This window comes from Heteronotia binoei, chromosome 9, assembly GCF_032191835.1.
Source record: "Heteronotia binoei isolate CCM8104 ecotype False Entrance Well chromosome 9, APGP_CSIRO_Hbin_v1, whole genome shotgun sequence".
NCBI classification, from domain to species: Eukaryota; Metazoa; Chordata; class Lepidosauria; order Squamata; family Gekkonidae; genus Heteronotia; species Heteronotia binoei.
This window is the reverse complement of record NC_083231.1, coordinates 23445082-23458964: the sequence shown is the minus strand read 5'-3', so window position 1 is coordinate 23458964 and position 13883 is coordinate 23445082.

Here is a 13883-nt window from a genome sequence, read left to right as displayed (position 1 = left end):
TCGAGGTTGACTCAGCCTTCCATCCTTCTGAGGTCAGTAAAATGAGTAGCCAGCTTGTTGGGGGGAAAGTGTAGATGACTGGGGAAGGCAATGGCAAACCACCCAGTAAAAGTCTGCCATGAAAGCAACGTCACCCCAGAGTCCGAAACGACTTGTGCTTGCACAGGGGACCTTTCCTTTCCAGTTGGCACATGTTATAACCTAAGAATCAGCTGGCACGTGTTGTATGGACTACAAATCAGTCCTACATTCTAAGAATCAGACACAGCAAAGGTTTTTAAATCTGTAGAATACATGGGGATCAGTGTTCCCTCTAAGCTGAGTTAGCGTGAGCTAGCTCACAGATATTTAGCCCGCAGCTCACAGATTTTTGTCTTGGCTCAGGAAGGATGGCTCCAGAGCACAATAATTTATGCAGTAGCTCACAACTTTAATGCCAGGAGCTCACAAAGTAGAATTTTTGCTCACAAGACTCTGCAGCTAGAGGAAACATTGGTGGGGATGATGCAAAAAAACAAGTCCTTTCCCGAAGGAGCCTATCTCAGGCGAAGAAGACTGTTTTGCATGCTAAAAAGCGGCAAGTTCGATGGATCCCCCGGCATCTCCAGTGAAAAGGATTTAGGAAGCTGGTGGCATGAAGCACCTTTATACTGCTACAATTCAGAATAGGCAGCGCTGCCTTGGATTGTCCATGGGTCTGACTGCATATGAGGCAACGTCAAAAACCAAAGGGTCCTGGCATGGCCTGGTGTTGCTGATCTCAGTTCTGTTCACAGCAGAAAGGAATTCTTTTCTGTTCTGGATTCTGCTTTGATAGAGATGGTTTTGAACTCATATTTAAAACTTAAGTCCAATGTTCCCTCTAAGCTGCAGAGTCTTGTGAGCAAAAAATTCTACATTGTGAGCTACTGGCATTTAAGTTGTGAGCGACTGCATAAATTATTGTGCTCTGGAGCCATCCTTCCTGAGCTAAGTCAAAAATGGGTGAGCTGGAGGCTAAAAATCTGTGAGCTAGCTCACGCTAACTCAGCTTAGAGGGAACATTGCTCGAGTCTGGTTTTTTCACATGTGTGCTACTGAGGATGCTGAAAGATGCAATCCTGTTGTTTGGAGACTTTTAATGTTGCAGCATCATATCTAAAATCAACGTTGCATTTCATAACTGAAATCAGCAAATGGTCTGGTTTTCAACTTCCTGTATTTGAGTATAAGTGTTTTTATGTTTGTGGTGAAGTTACAGATCAGCTCCAATGCAAACAAATTCTTTCTCAACCTGAGCTGTTACCAAGTTGGCAGCCATGCTGGTCTGAAGCAGTAGAACAAATTTTGAGTCCAATGGCATTTTTATGATCAACCAAAGTTTATTCCAGATAGGAGCTGTCATGTGCATTTCTGAACATCTAAAGCAGTGGCTCCCAACCTTTTTGGCACCAGGGACCGGTTTAGTGGAAGACAATTTTTCCACAGATCGGGGCGGGGGTGGGGAGAACGGCGCTGGGGTTTTTGCTGTCCCAGGCTGCCCCCCTGCTTGCACCCCGTTTCTGCTCCTATGGGGGTTTTTTTAATGGGGGGAGACTGGGGCTTTTTCTGCCGCCTCCCCACTAGGTGGCTAGGCAGCAGAAGGCCAATCTGCCTCCCCCTCCCATTTAAAAACCCCCTCTGGAGGCTGCGCTGCCTCTTTCATCTGCCCAGGTCCCAGGTGGGTGGGGGTAGGGTGGCATCTCTGCCTTGCTCTGCGGCCCAGTTGCTAGAAGGCCACGGACCAGTGGTTGGGGACCCCTGATCTAAAGAACTGAGCACTGACTAATGAAAGCTTCCACAAACTTAATTAGTCTCTACGGTGCTATCTGACACTTTTTTCTACTGCAGTTGGGAGACAGTACTCCTATTTAGTCGCAAGTTGTTAAGTGATGTAGTCCTGGATTCAGATATTTTGTTGGGCTGATGAAAAATCATCCTCTCCCATGCATCCTCCTACAGAAATACATGTTCATATGCACGTTTTCAAAAGGAGACTTACTCATTACAATCCTTAAACATCTAATTATAGTCTAACTGGATAATTTCAGTTTTGGCCACTATATTGTTAAACCAGAAGTTTTATCATTCTTTTTATCAACTTTACTTGTCCACAAGAACAGAATTTTTTTTTTTTGCAGTTGTTAAAAATATTCTGACCAAATTGTCCAGTGCTGAGAGACAATCTGTCACAAAACTACTCAGAAACAGATAGGAAAATCTAGTGTGGCCGATCAGCTACAAAATAGCTCGCCTGGGGTTAATGGCATAGAGGAGGTGTGTGCATAGGTTGATTATACCAACAGTGAGGTCCCCAACCTTTCTGACCTGCAGGAGCCTTTGGAATTTTCAGAGAGTGGTGAGCACCATACCGTATCAAAATGGCTGCTGTGGGAATACCTCTGTACCCACTTTACAGCTGTAGGAAACCATTTAATTTGAATGAGGGGGCCAGTAACGTCCTGCCTTACAACAGCTCCTTCCACTTTATGAAACACTTGCTGGGCACCTAAGGAAGTACTGGCTGGTGCCATGATGACCATGGAGGCCACATTGGAGAATCCTGGCTTATGAACATTGGAACAAATGCTTCCAAGAGTCCTATTTATTTGTATGATCTTCAAACAGGTCTTGGTACAGGAAGGATAAGTCCCAGATAAATATTTAATATACTGGATATGGGAGAAGGTGGTCTTTAAGGTATGTTGGTCCCAGGTCCATATAGGGCTTTAAAGGTCAGCACCAGCACTTTGAATTGAGCCCAGAAATGATTTGGGAGCCATGTAGATGGCACAAGACTGGAGAGATATGGTCCCCATGACTCACTTCAGTTAACACTCCAGCCACAGTGTTTTGTACCAACTGTAGCTTCCGGGCAGTCTTCAAGGGCAGTCCCACACACAGCACACTATTGTAGTCTAATCCAGATGTTACAAGGGCATGCACTACAGGGCCAAAATCTTTCCTATTAACAGAAATGTATCATTGGATCCCTATAATGTATCGATGCATAACGTATAATTATTTTAGTTAGATGTTTTAGTATGACTGAAGTCACAAAAAATATTTTAATCCTATTTATTCATAATCAGAGGAGTCTCCAGAAAAAAAAGATTGAGCAGGAAATGGCAGATTCTGGTGGGAGTGGAAAGTGCTGGTAAGTCTCAACCAACTTATGATAAGTTCCCCAGAGAGCACTGCGATCGGGATCTCAAAATCTTTTGGTTGTCCTCGGGCCAAAGGAAGCCCGCTTGAAGACCACAAGGGACCGGGCCTTCTCTGTAATGGCTCCATTTTGGTGGAACCAGCTGCCGGAGGAGGTAAGGGCCCTGCGGGATCTTACTCAATTCCGCAGGGCCTGTAAGACAACCCTCTTCCGGCTGGCCCACAACTAACCGGCCCTGTATCCCTGTATACTGACTACTGAATATTGAATATGGAACACCGGAATGCTGAAGACGGTATACCGAATCAGTATTTGAAGTTGAATAGAGTGTAGCTTCACGACCGCTGTCTGATTTTTAACGATATGTATATTTATAACAAATGCTGGATTTTAATTATTTAATATGAAATGTTAATTTTAAAGTGTAATTTATTTTTATGTTAGTTTTACATATGTTGTAAGCCGCCCTGAGCCACTCGGTGGGAAGGGCGGGATATAAATCCCAGATAAATAAAAAAAATAAAAAAATAAAGGCAAGAGATGTTCAGAAGAGGTTTGCCATTGCCCGCCTCTGCATCACAACCTTGGTATTCCTTGGTGATCTCCCATCCAAATACAATCAGGGCTAACCTTGCTTAGCTTTCGGGATTAGACAAGACATGTGGCAGATTCTACAGAAACGAATAGGAAGGGCCATCTTTCCCATTACAATTCCCCCCAAAACAAACAAGTTTATAATTTGTGTTTTATATGTTCCAATTCAGAGTGGGTAGGTCACCGTTTTTAAGGAGGCGATTTGTAGACTTTTACTTTTTTAATTACAGAAATATAAAAGATATGGAGCAACGTTACCCCAAATCAGGCCTCGAATTCAGTGGAAGCTCACAGGAGCACAGCTCCTGAACCTTTCTGAGAGTTCCACCTACTCCTGGGAATTCCACCTCCTTGTCCTTTGAATAGTCTTGCAGCTGCATAACAATCCGTGGATGAGCTCCACCACCTATTTTTCTACAAAACAACCCCTGCCCCAAATGTTTTTTGCCCCAGAGGGCACTGAGGTCATCTGGGAAAAACCAGCTGAATATCCCTGGGCCAAGGGAGGCCAGACTGAAAGCCACCCGGGACCGGGCCTTCTCTATTACTGCTCCACTACTGTGGAACCAACTCCCTGAGGAGGTGAGGGCCATACGATGTTTAGAGGGATTCCGTAGGGCCTGTAAGACCCACCTTTTCAAGATGGCCTTCAACTAGCGAAAAAATTAGTGAAAAAACTTGTGACAAAACTAGATATGCTGCTAGAAATGCTTTTATTCTTGAAATGTTTTTACTTCTGAAATTTATTGAAACTTGTTTATAACGCCATACTGTTATGTGAATTTTAATACTTTGTAATTGTTTTAACCGTGTTTTATAATTATAACTGATGTAATGTGTGTTTTATGTTGTGAGCCGCCCTGAGCCTGCTCCGGTGGGGAGGGCGGGATAGAAATAAAAAATTATTATTATTATTATTATAAAATCCCTGTTTCTCTTCTCTCTCTGACTGGATCAAACAAGTTGTATCTCATCAGCATTTCACTCACCCTCTCACCTTCGCTAAAAAGAATGAAGTCTTTTCCTCAGGGTAGATCAGTATCCTTCCTTTGACTCATCATGTTTGCCTGAGGACCTCTCCCTAGCGTGAACCTGAGCCTTTAATGAACCTGAGCCTTCAATGAACCTTTCCAAGAAGAAATAATACATCCCGGTTGAATGAAATGTGACAGATCTACTTCTGCCAGAGATATAAAACATTTGGTATGCTGTAAATGTCCGGTATATTCCTGTCAGTGCCACTGTCCCCTCTAAGATGTCAAGCTGAGCGGCCGCTCATTAACACAGGAAGCCTCAATCAGCAGCAGTCTGGAACCCTGCAGCGTCTTGCACTGCCCATTTTAAGATTACAACACTGAGGGCTTTTTTTGTAGAAAATGCCCATCATGAGCTCATTTGCTTATTAGGCCACACCCGTGATGTCACCGTTGTTTTACACAGGGCTTTTTTGGTAGAAAAAGCCCAGCAGGAGCTCATTTGAATATCAGGCCACACCCCCTGATGCCAAGCCAGCCGGAACTGTGTTCCTCTGCATTCCTGCTCAAAAAAAGCCCTGACAAGAGTTATATTCCTGGGCACTTTAGGACCAAGAAGCAGTTTTCTCCAGGCCACTTTGGCCAGGGATCCTGGAGGTTTTTCTACCATCTTCTGAGCCTGGAGCAGAGGGTACCGGGGGGCAGGTAGTTGTTAATTTCCCACATTGGGCAGAGAGTTGGGACTAGATAACCCTGGAAGTCTCTTCCAACTCTATGATTCTATAAAGGGGGGAGGGAGGACTGAGGGAACATTGGTCAGCGGTGGCTGTTTCATGAGCCAAAGCACAATCTGGGACACAATCTAGATGAGCCAGCAGCCTGATTAGCTCCACTTGGCTCAAGCTCATCACAGCTTGGCAGCTAAGCAGGGCTGGCCACAGTCAATACTAAGGGAAGTGACCACTAAGGGAAGACAGGAGGGAAGCAACGACAAACCACTTCTGCTTCTTTCTTGCCTGGAACGCCCTATGGAAGGGGTTGCCATGAGTCACTCACAACTTTTGGGCACAGTTTTACTCAGATCAACCAAATAGAAGACTGACTCATTGGGCCCAATCCTCCTAGAACTGTCCCTGTTTCTTTCATTTTGCGCATGAAAACTTCCTTGTGGCTTGTACTCCAAGAAAATTCGTTGCGTGGATCTGTCATTGGGGTTTTGTTTTGCCTCTAGTGCTACCAACGTGACTGGTTATCCCGGATCCCACTGCAGTTCTCTGTGCCAAACAATAGACAAAATCCTTTATTAGGGCCAGACAAAAATGACAGAGAACATCATGCAAACTTTCTGAGCTCATCAGAGTTTATCCTTCAAAAATCACAATAATAAAAATGGAGGGGGAAAGCAGGTTCTGTGTCTTGTCAGCCTTTGGTATTAGATGCTGACAGATGAAATTATACCTTGGAGCAGAGGTCCCCGCCCTTTTTGAGCCTGTGGGCACCTTTGAAATGCTGACACACATGATGGGTGCAGCCACAAAATGGCTTCCACAACTTACTTTCAGCTGTGGTGGAAGCTGCTGCCAAAGCCACAAAAACAGGCCTCATTTTGGGCAGGAGCTCACAGGAACAGAGCTCTAGAACCTCTAAATTTTATTGTGCTCTTTCTTTCTTAACACCCCCCCCCCCAAAAAAAACCTTGCTTCTGAGCTCCATTGTTCAAAACCCCTGTGAGAAAAAACAGGAAAATGACCAAAACGTATAAAGTAGACAGATGGAAATCTTCATCATGCCACTGTGGCCACATAGGAGAAACTGATTTTTTAAAGTAAGGTTTTATTATGACAATCATAATTCAAGAAGCAATTAAGGTTGATGCTGAGTTGATATAATTTAGTCCACCTTCCGGAGATGTCATGGGTGTGTAGCCTATGCAAATGAGTTGTGCTAATGAGCTCCGACACCTCTTTTTTCCACCAAATGTCCCCTGCTTAAAAATCTGCAGAGCCAATCAAATCTCCAGCGCTTAGTCAGAAGCCTTGCTGGGCAAAAGTTCCATCTGACCCCACCCACTTTCTAAAAACACTTGGCAGGCGTCATGGTGCCCATGGACACCAGCTTGGGAGTGCCTGCATTAGGGAGTTACAGAGAAGCGTTCATGCTGTAAGACCAGCAGGTTGGCAGAAAAAAAATCAGAATACAGTAACCCGCTGGAAGGGGGTGGGGGCTGTATGTAAGGCAATCAGAGATACAAATGCAGATTTCCAGTGATGTGAAAGACAATGGGGAAGATCAGGGAGTGACACCCATCTAAATCCACTGCACTCAGTGAGTTTAGATTTTGAGTTTGACAAGCGTGTCAAACTCATTTGTTATGAGGGATGGATCTGACATAAATGAGACCTTGTCGGGCCAGGCCATCTACCTATTTAAGATTAGGTAACAGAGATACAACCTTTATAAAGTACACAAACACAATTAAAGATTTTTTTTAAAAAAAACTTTAAAAACATGCTTAAAACATTAGCACTCATTGGTCTTAAAGGTGCTTTCTCTTCCATGGGATCCAAGGAACTGAGCAAAGGAAGCTCTGGCTCTTTCCTCCCTTCCCCAGGGGACCAGGAGGGGGAGGAGCCTCAGCCAATAGAAGGAAGAGAGGCTTGGCTCAGTAGCTCTGCTGTGCAACTGAGAGAGCCAGGCAAAGTAATCTCTCCCTCCCCCCTTCCTCTCCAAGGGAGGAGCCCCAGCCAATGGAGAAAACAGAGGTTTTGCTCTGTAGCTCCTGTGTGATTGAACAAGCCTTGCAAAGCAAGCAAGAAAGAAGGAGAAGGAAGCAGAGGACAACCAGTTGCTCAGGGGCCTGATAGAAGCCCCCGGGCCACATGTTTGACACCCCAGGTTTAGAAGACGACTCACCGCCGGATGGAGGGGGGAGGGAGGAGAAAAAGGAAGCCGTCGAGGGAGCTCTGAGCCTCTGCAAGCCTTGCCAGCTCTCCCCAACTAGGCAGGCAAGGAAAGAAGTTGGAAAGAAGCAGCTTCACTCCAGCCGCCCGCCTGGCCCCAGCGGCTGGCAAAAGAACGCATCGATCACAGACGCGGCGCCGAAGCAGAAATCTGCTCCTCTCCATCTCCAAGCGCGGTGGTTTGTGGTGGTGGGAAACCGAAAGCGGCGCCTGCCTGCAGGAGATGTCGGAGTAGGCGGATGGATGCCTGGGGGCCTCCTGCTCACGTGGGAGCGCGCTCCTCTGTTTCCGCCCCTCGCCGTTCGCTTGTCTACAGCCGGGGAAGGAGGAGGCGCAGCGCTGCCCGGTGGCTGCGAGGACCTGCCGAGCGCTGGACTTCTTGGAGGGAGATGGCGAGATCGGGAGTCTGCCTCTGTGATGCGCCCGGAGAGATGAGAAGTAAGTGAGCCCTTTCCAATGCTCGCTTGCTTGCTTGGCTGTGTTTCTCTGCTCTTTTGCTGCGCGCTCTCGGCGCGGGCGCTCTGTCCAGAGTGCTTTCCGGCGTCTTCGTTAAAACATCCCCTTGGATCCAGCCTTACTACCAGTGTTCCCTCTAAGCTGAGTTAGCAAGAGCTAGCTACGCTCACAGGTTTTTAGGCTCCAGCTCACCCATTTTTGTCTTAGCTCAGGAGAAATGGCCCCAGGGCACACTCATTGATTCAGTAGCTCACTACTTTAATACCAGTAGCTCACAAAGTGCAATTTTTGCTCACAAGACTCTGCAGCTTAGAGGGAACATTGCTTACTACTGAAAGCTAGCGATGACTTGTGGAGTTGTTGGTTTTTTTTTATCACCAAGGGTTTTATTTTATTCATGCGGTTTGGGGGGGGGGGGGGAGAGCGAGCCATCAGCGCAGCTTGTCCTAAAGCCTCAAAGCCCTTAGAAACTTCTCTTGGTCTGCACGTGGTTCCGACGGATGCTGTGTCTGTTTTGCTGTTTGAACTTGGCTCCTTCAGGTAGAAAAGAGAGCCAGTGGGCCTACAGCAGATAGAACCATACAGTTGGAAAAGGGGACGGGGGTCATCTAGACCAACCCCCTGATTGGTGAATGTTGCCTGAACTCTACTGAATTGGAGAGACAGCAGCAATGGGATAATAGGAGAGTAGGCCTGATTCATTGCCACGCATGAGCTTGTTGGCTGCTCTGTTCATGTCCAGATGTGCTACAAATCGCCAGGGCCTGGGGTTCTTGCAAGGGTGAAATATAGAGTTGCCAGGTTGCAATCTGGAGATTCCCCATGGACTCTTAAGAAGAAGAAGAAGATACTGGATTTATGCCCCACCCTTCACTCTGAATCTCAGAGTGGCTGAGAATCTCCTTTATCTTCCTCCCCCACAACAGACACCCTGTGAGGTAGGTGGGGCTGAGAGAGCTCTCAGAGCAGCTGCCCTTTCAAGGACAGCTCTGCGAGAGCTATGGCTGGCCCAAGGCCATTCCAGAAGCTGCAAGTGGAGGAGTAGGGAATCAAACCCAGTTCTCCCAGATAAGAGTCTGTGCACTTAAGAAATGGTTGCTCCCATTCCTGTTCCTCCTCTGTCCCTTTCCTCCACCACTTATCTTGGACTTGCTCCAGAGGGGTGTGGAGATTTGGTCTAAGGCTTAGACCTCAAACTATTTATTTAGGGCTCCTACAAGCCTGAGGCAGGCTCCAGCTCAGCAAGGCATCAGGCCCAGCTCCACTGACAAAAATGTCTGGAGCAAGGGAATAAACAGGTGAGTCTAGTAGATGAGCAAGAAAAGGGTAAGTGGCAGTTATATATTTAATTATATGCCCAAGTTTTAATTTAAAGTTCTATCAAGATAGGCTAAATAAAAAGGGTTACCATAGCAAGGAGGGAAAACAGTCGAAAAGACCTTTAGGGATCAACTTTCTGTAACTTCTCAGTTTGTAGCTGCTCAAATTGCACAGGAGTACGTAGTTAATTTTTGTTCTAGTGTTAGAACTAATTTTCTTATCTAGTTCTAATTTGAATTCTGCTGTAACTGTTCTAGAGGGATCTGTCAAGGCCGGGCAAATGGGTGTCAGTGTGGCAAGTAAGGTATAACATGGGCAAGTGCAAAGTAATGGATATTGGTGCCAAAAATCCTAACTTTAAATATACATTGATGGGATCTTAACTGGTGGTAACTGACCAGGAGATATATCTGGGAGTCATGGTAGATAACTCACTGAATATATCAACTCAATTTGTGACTACAATTTATAAAAAAAAGATTTTTCCTGTCCAGATGTGCTACAAATCGCCACGGCCTGGCATTCTTGCAAGGGTGAAATATAGAGTTATTAGGCAATGGATTAAAAACAAATCAGCTAGTAGGGCTTTTTTTGCCGAAAAAGCCCAGCAGGAACTTATTTGCATATTAGGCCACACCTCCTGGCATCATCATTGCTTCACGCAGGGCTTTTTTGTAGAAAAAGCCCAGCATGAGCTCATTTGCATATTGGGCCACACCCCCTAATGCCAAACCAGCTGGAACCGCTTTCCTGCTCAAAAAAAAGCCTTGTCAGCTAGTAACATAATGCCCCTGTATAAATCTATGGTGCAGCCTCATTTGGAATACTCTGCACAGTTCTGGTCACTGCGCCTCAAAAAAGATATATATGGAATTTATGGGACCTTGCAAAGAGGCATAGAGCAGGAGTGGCCAAACTGTGGCTTTCGCACATATTGTGTGGCTCTCGAAGTCCTCGCCATCCTGTCAGCTGGCTTGGAGAAGGCAGTTCTCTCTTTAAATCACTTCGCCAAGCCAGCTGGAGACTTGGAGATTGCATTTAAAGTTAAAGTTGCTTACTTTCCACCTTTCCCTCCCACCTCCCTCCCCCCATCTATTTGCCTGACTGCCTGTCTGTCTGCCTTCCTTCCTGTCTTGTGGCTCTCAAAGATCTGACATTCACATCTTGTGGATCTCGAACATCTGATGTTTATTCTGTGTGGCTCTTATATTAAGCAAGTTTGGCCACCCCGGCATAGAGCATCTGTTTTGTATTCAAAGGCCCCAGCTTTAATCTTTGGCATCTCCAGTTAAAAGATCAGATAGCTGTTAGTGTGAAAGATCTTTTATGAGAGACCCTGAAGAGCTGTTCCCAGTCAGAGCAGGTAATACTGAACATGACAGACCAGTGATCTGACTTTGCATAAGACACTTCCTACGTTGATGTGATCTGCCTCCTGGCACCCTGAATAGCACCATTTCCGACTTGACGGATGACTTTTCTTTTAGCAAAACATAGTTGTTTTTTTAAACTAGTGCATTATGCAGGAAGTTTAAGCTCAGAGCGGCATGTGGGATCATGTCCCATCCCAGTTTCCATGTGGATCATCCTGTGCCAATGGTTGCCACATCATGCAAGATTTTATCAGCTACCTTAAAAAGCTTGGCTTTTCCCCCCTGTTCCCGATGTATTGTTTAAAGGTAAATGTATCATCTAAGTGCTGCCTTGCAACACAAGGACAAGTGCAGTTTATTTATGTGGTGTACCTTGGCCAAAGCAGGAGGGTCAATTGCCTGGGCTACAAGAGGCAAACCTGAGTGAGGGGAAGGGTGGCTGTCTAACTGCTATAGTGCACAGTTGAGAGGCACCATAGATGCATTCGAGCTGTAGTGCAGGAGAAGACGCTTGAGAGTCCCTTGGACTGCAAGGAGATCAAATCAGTCAGTCCTAAGGGAAATCAACCCCGACTGTTCCCTGGAAGGTCAGATGCTGAAGCTGAAGCTCAAATGCTTTGTCCACCAAATGAAAAAGGAGCACTCAACTGGAGAAGATCCTGATGCTGGGAAAGACAAGGCAAAAGAAGAAGGGGACAGCAAAAGATGAGATGACAGGACAGCATTACTGATGTAACTAACACAAATTTGAGCAGACTTTGGAGGATGGTGGAAGACAGGAGGGCCTGGCGTGACTTGGTCCATGGGGTCACAAAGAGTCAGACCCGACTGTGGGACTGAACAAAAAGAAGAAGGATCCCCCACCTCTGACATAACAGTGCATGTACAGGATGTGAAAAATCTTAGTCTGTACAATCTCTGACAATTACAGATTGTAGGTGAAAAATTATATTGCAGAGTTTTATTTTAACAATCTCTGCTGCTTGTTTCTAATTATCTTTAAATTTGGTCAGCACAGAATGATATGAAAAACAATGTATGGAATTTTGGAAATTGCCGCTTAGAAGTGTTCAGTCAAAAGTATCATGCATACAGCAAAAATAGAAAACATCTTTACACTTGCAATACATTCAGGGCCTTTTTTGAGCAGGAACGCACAGGAACACAGTTCCGGCTGTCTTGGTGTCAGGGGTGTGTGGCGTAATATGCAAATGAGTTCCCACTGGCGGAAATTAGACTTTGGAGTTATCCACTGCACTTTGGGCATAACAATTTATAAAGCAGGTTTTAAAACAGGAATGGCATACTGACAACAATTGACCTGCAAGTAGCACTTTTAACTAAAGAGAGGGTAAAAACTACACACTGCTCTATTAAAGCCTACTGAAATGTTTAAAAGTCTTGGCACACTGAGGCTGCATCACGCACATTAAATAATGCACTTTCAGATCCATTTCAATGTACTTTCTAACTGGATTTCATTGTGTGAACTGGCAAAATCCCATTAGGAAGTGCATTTATTTAGCGTGTGTGATTGCAGCCTGTAAGTAGAGCAGGTACTGTGAAGAGAATAAAGCATTCCAAAGCCAAAGGAAGGGGCAACCACTGAGAAGGTCTCCTTGTGGCCACCCACTTTAGCTTAGAAGATGGGGGGAGACTGCCATATTAAACCCAGTCAAAATCTTGGGGGCTTTCTTGCAAATTGTCTCAGAGTTGGAGCGCCCGTCCCGCCGCCCACAGCCCCCACTGCAGCCTGCAGGCACCTTCTCAAATGCCCCTTTGACAAAGCTGCGGGGGAGAGGCAGAGAGAGGCAAACTTGGCAATGATGCCAGCAGCAGCCTCATCAGGCAAGTCGGGCAAAGAGCGGCTCAGTTGCTGACTGTGTGTACAGGCTGGGAGGGCTACAAACAGGGGGAAAACTGGGGAGGGAGCTGGCCCAGGGCCCCTAGAGGTATGGGGGTCCATAGGCCAGTGCCTAGTTGGCCTAATTGTAAATCTGACCCTGGGGAGGAAGCATGAAGGAATGCCTGGGGTGGTTTCTGAATAGGACTGTATGGGTCTAGAGATATGAAGGCCAGGAAAAATTGGGGGAGGGGAGTGTTTTCTGTCTTTTTTCTCTCCCTGGGGCCTTTTTTTTTTTTTTTTGCAGTTTTCCCCACAGAAAAATCAGAAAATGTTGTGGAGTGCTGAAAAGAACTGTTATGTTTTGTCTTTTAGAATGAGTGAAATGTTTCTAATAAAGACAAAGTGGAAATGCTGTGTAGACTCTCAGTGAGTATAGCTATACATCCACAGTATTCCAATGTGTTTCTCTTTTAGAATTGTGTATCAGTGTAATTATTATCAAAGATTTCAGGTTTTCACGGCTGGCAACATCATTAGGGTTTGTAGAATCTTTCGGGCTCAAGTGCCGTGTTCTACTGGAGAAAGTTTTTCTTCCAGACATTTCGTTCTCAGCTGCGGAGAACATCCTCAGTGGCGTTGCAGCCGGAGCAGGCGCTCTGACCTTCTTGGCTGCTGTGCGTTGAGATTGACTCAATGCACAGCAGCCAAAAAGGTCAGATCATCTGCTCCGGCTGCAATGCCACTGAGGATGTTCTCCGCAGCTGAGAACGAAACGTCTGGAAGAAAAACTTTCTCCAGTAGAACACGGCACTTGAGCCCGAAAGATTCTACAAACCCTAAAGTGTAATTATTGTACTGACATACTCAAAATAGGGATATTGGCTGTATATCTCATTACATATGCTTTACCCATTTTTACTATATTTTATTGTATTCCTTTTTCCTATGGCAAACTAGAATTGTGTTTACATGTTAAAAAGTAAATGAGGTGGACAAGAACATCACAATCCAATGTATTTCTCTTTTAGTTGTATTGACACACTCAAACAGGGACTTTGGTTGCTTATCCCATTACATATATTGAACCCATCTCCCATTGTCATTAACAGACAGTCTCACATTTTGACATACTACTGTTTTGTTGCTTTCGCATGCTTATGCTACTCAGATCAAAGG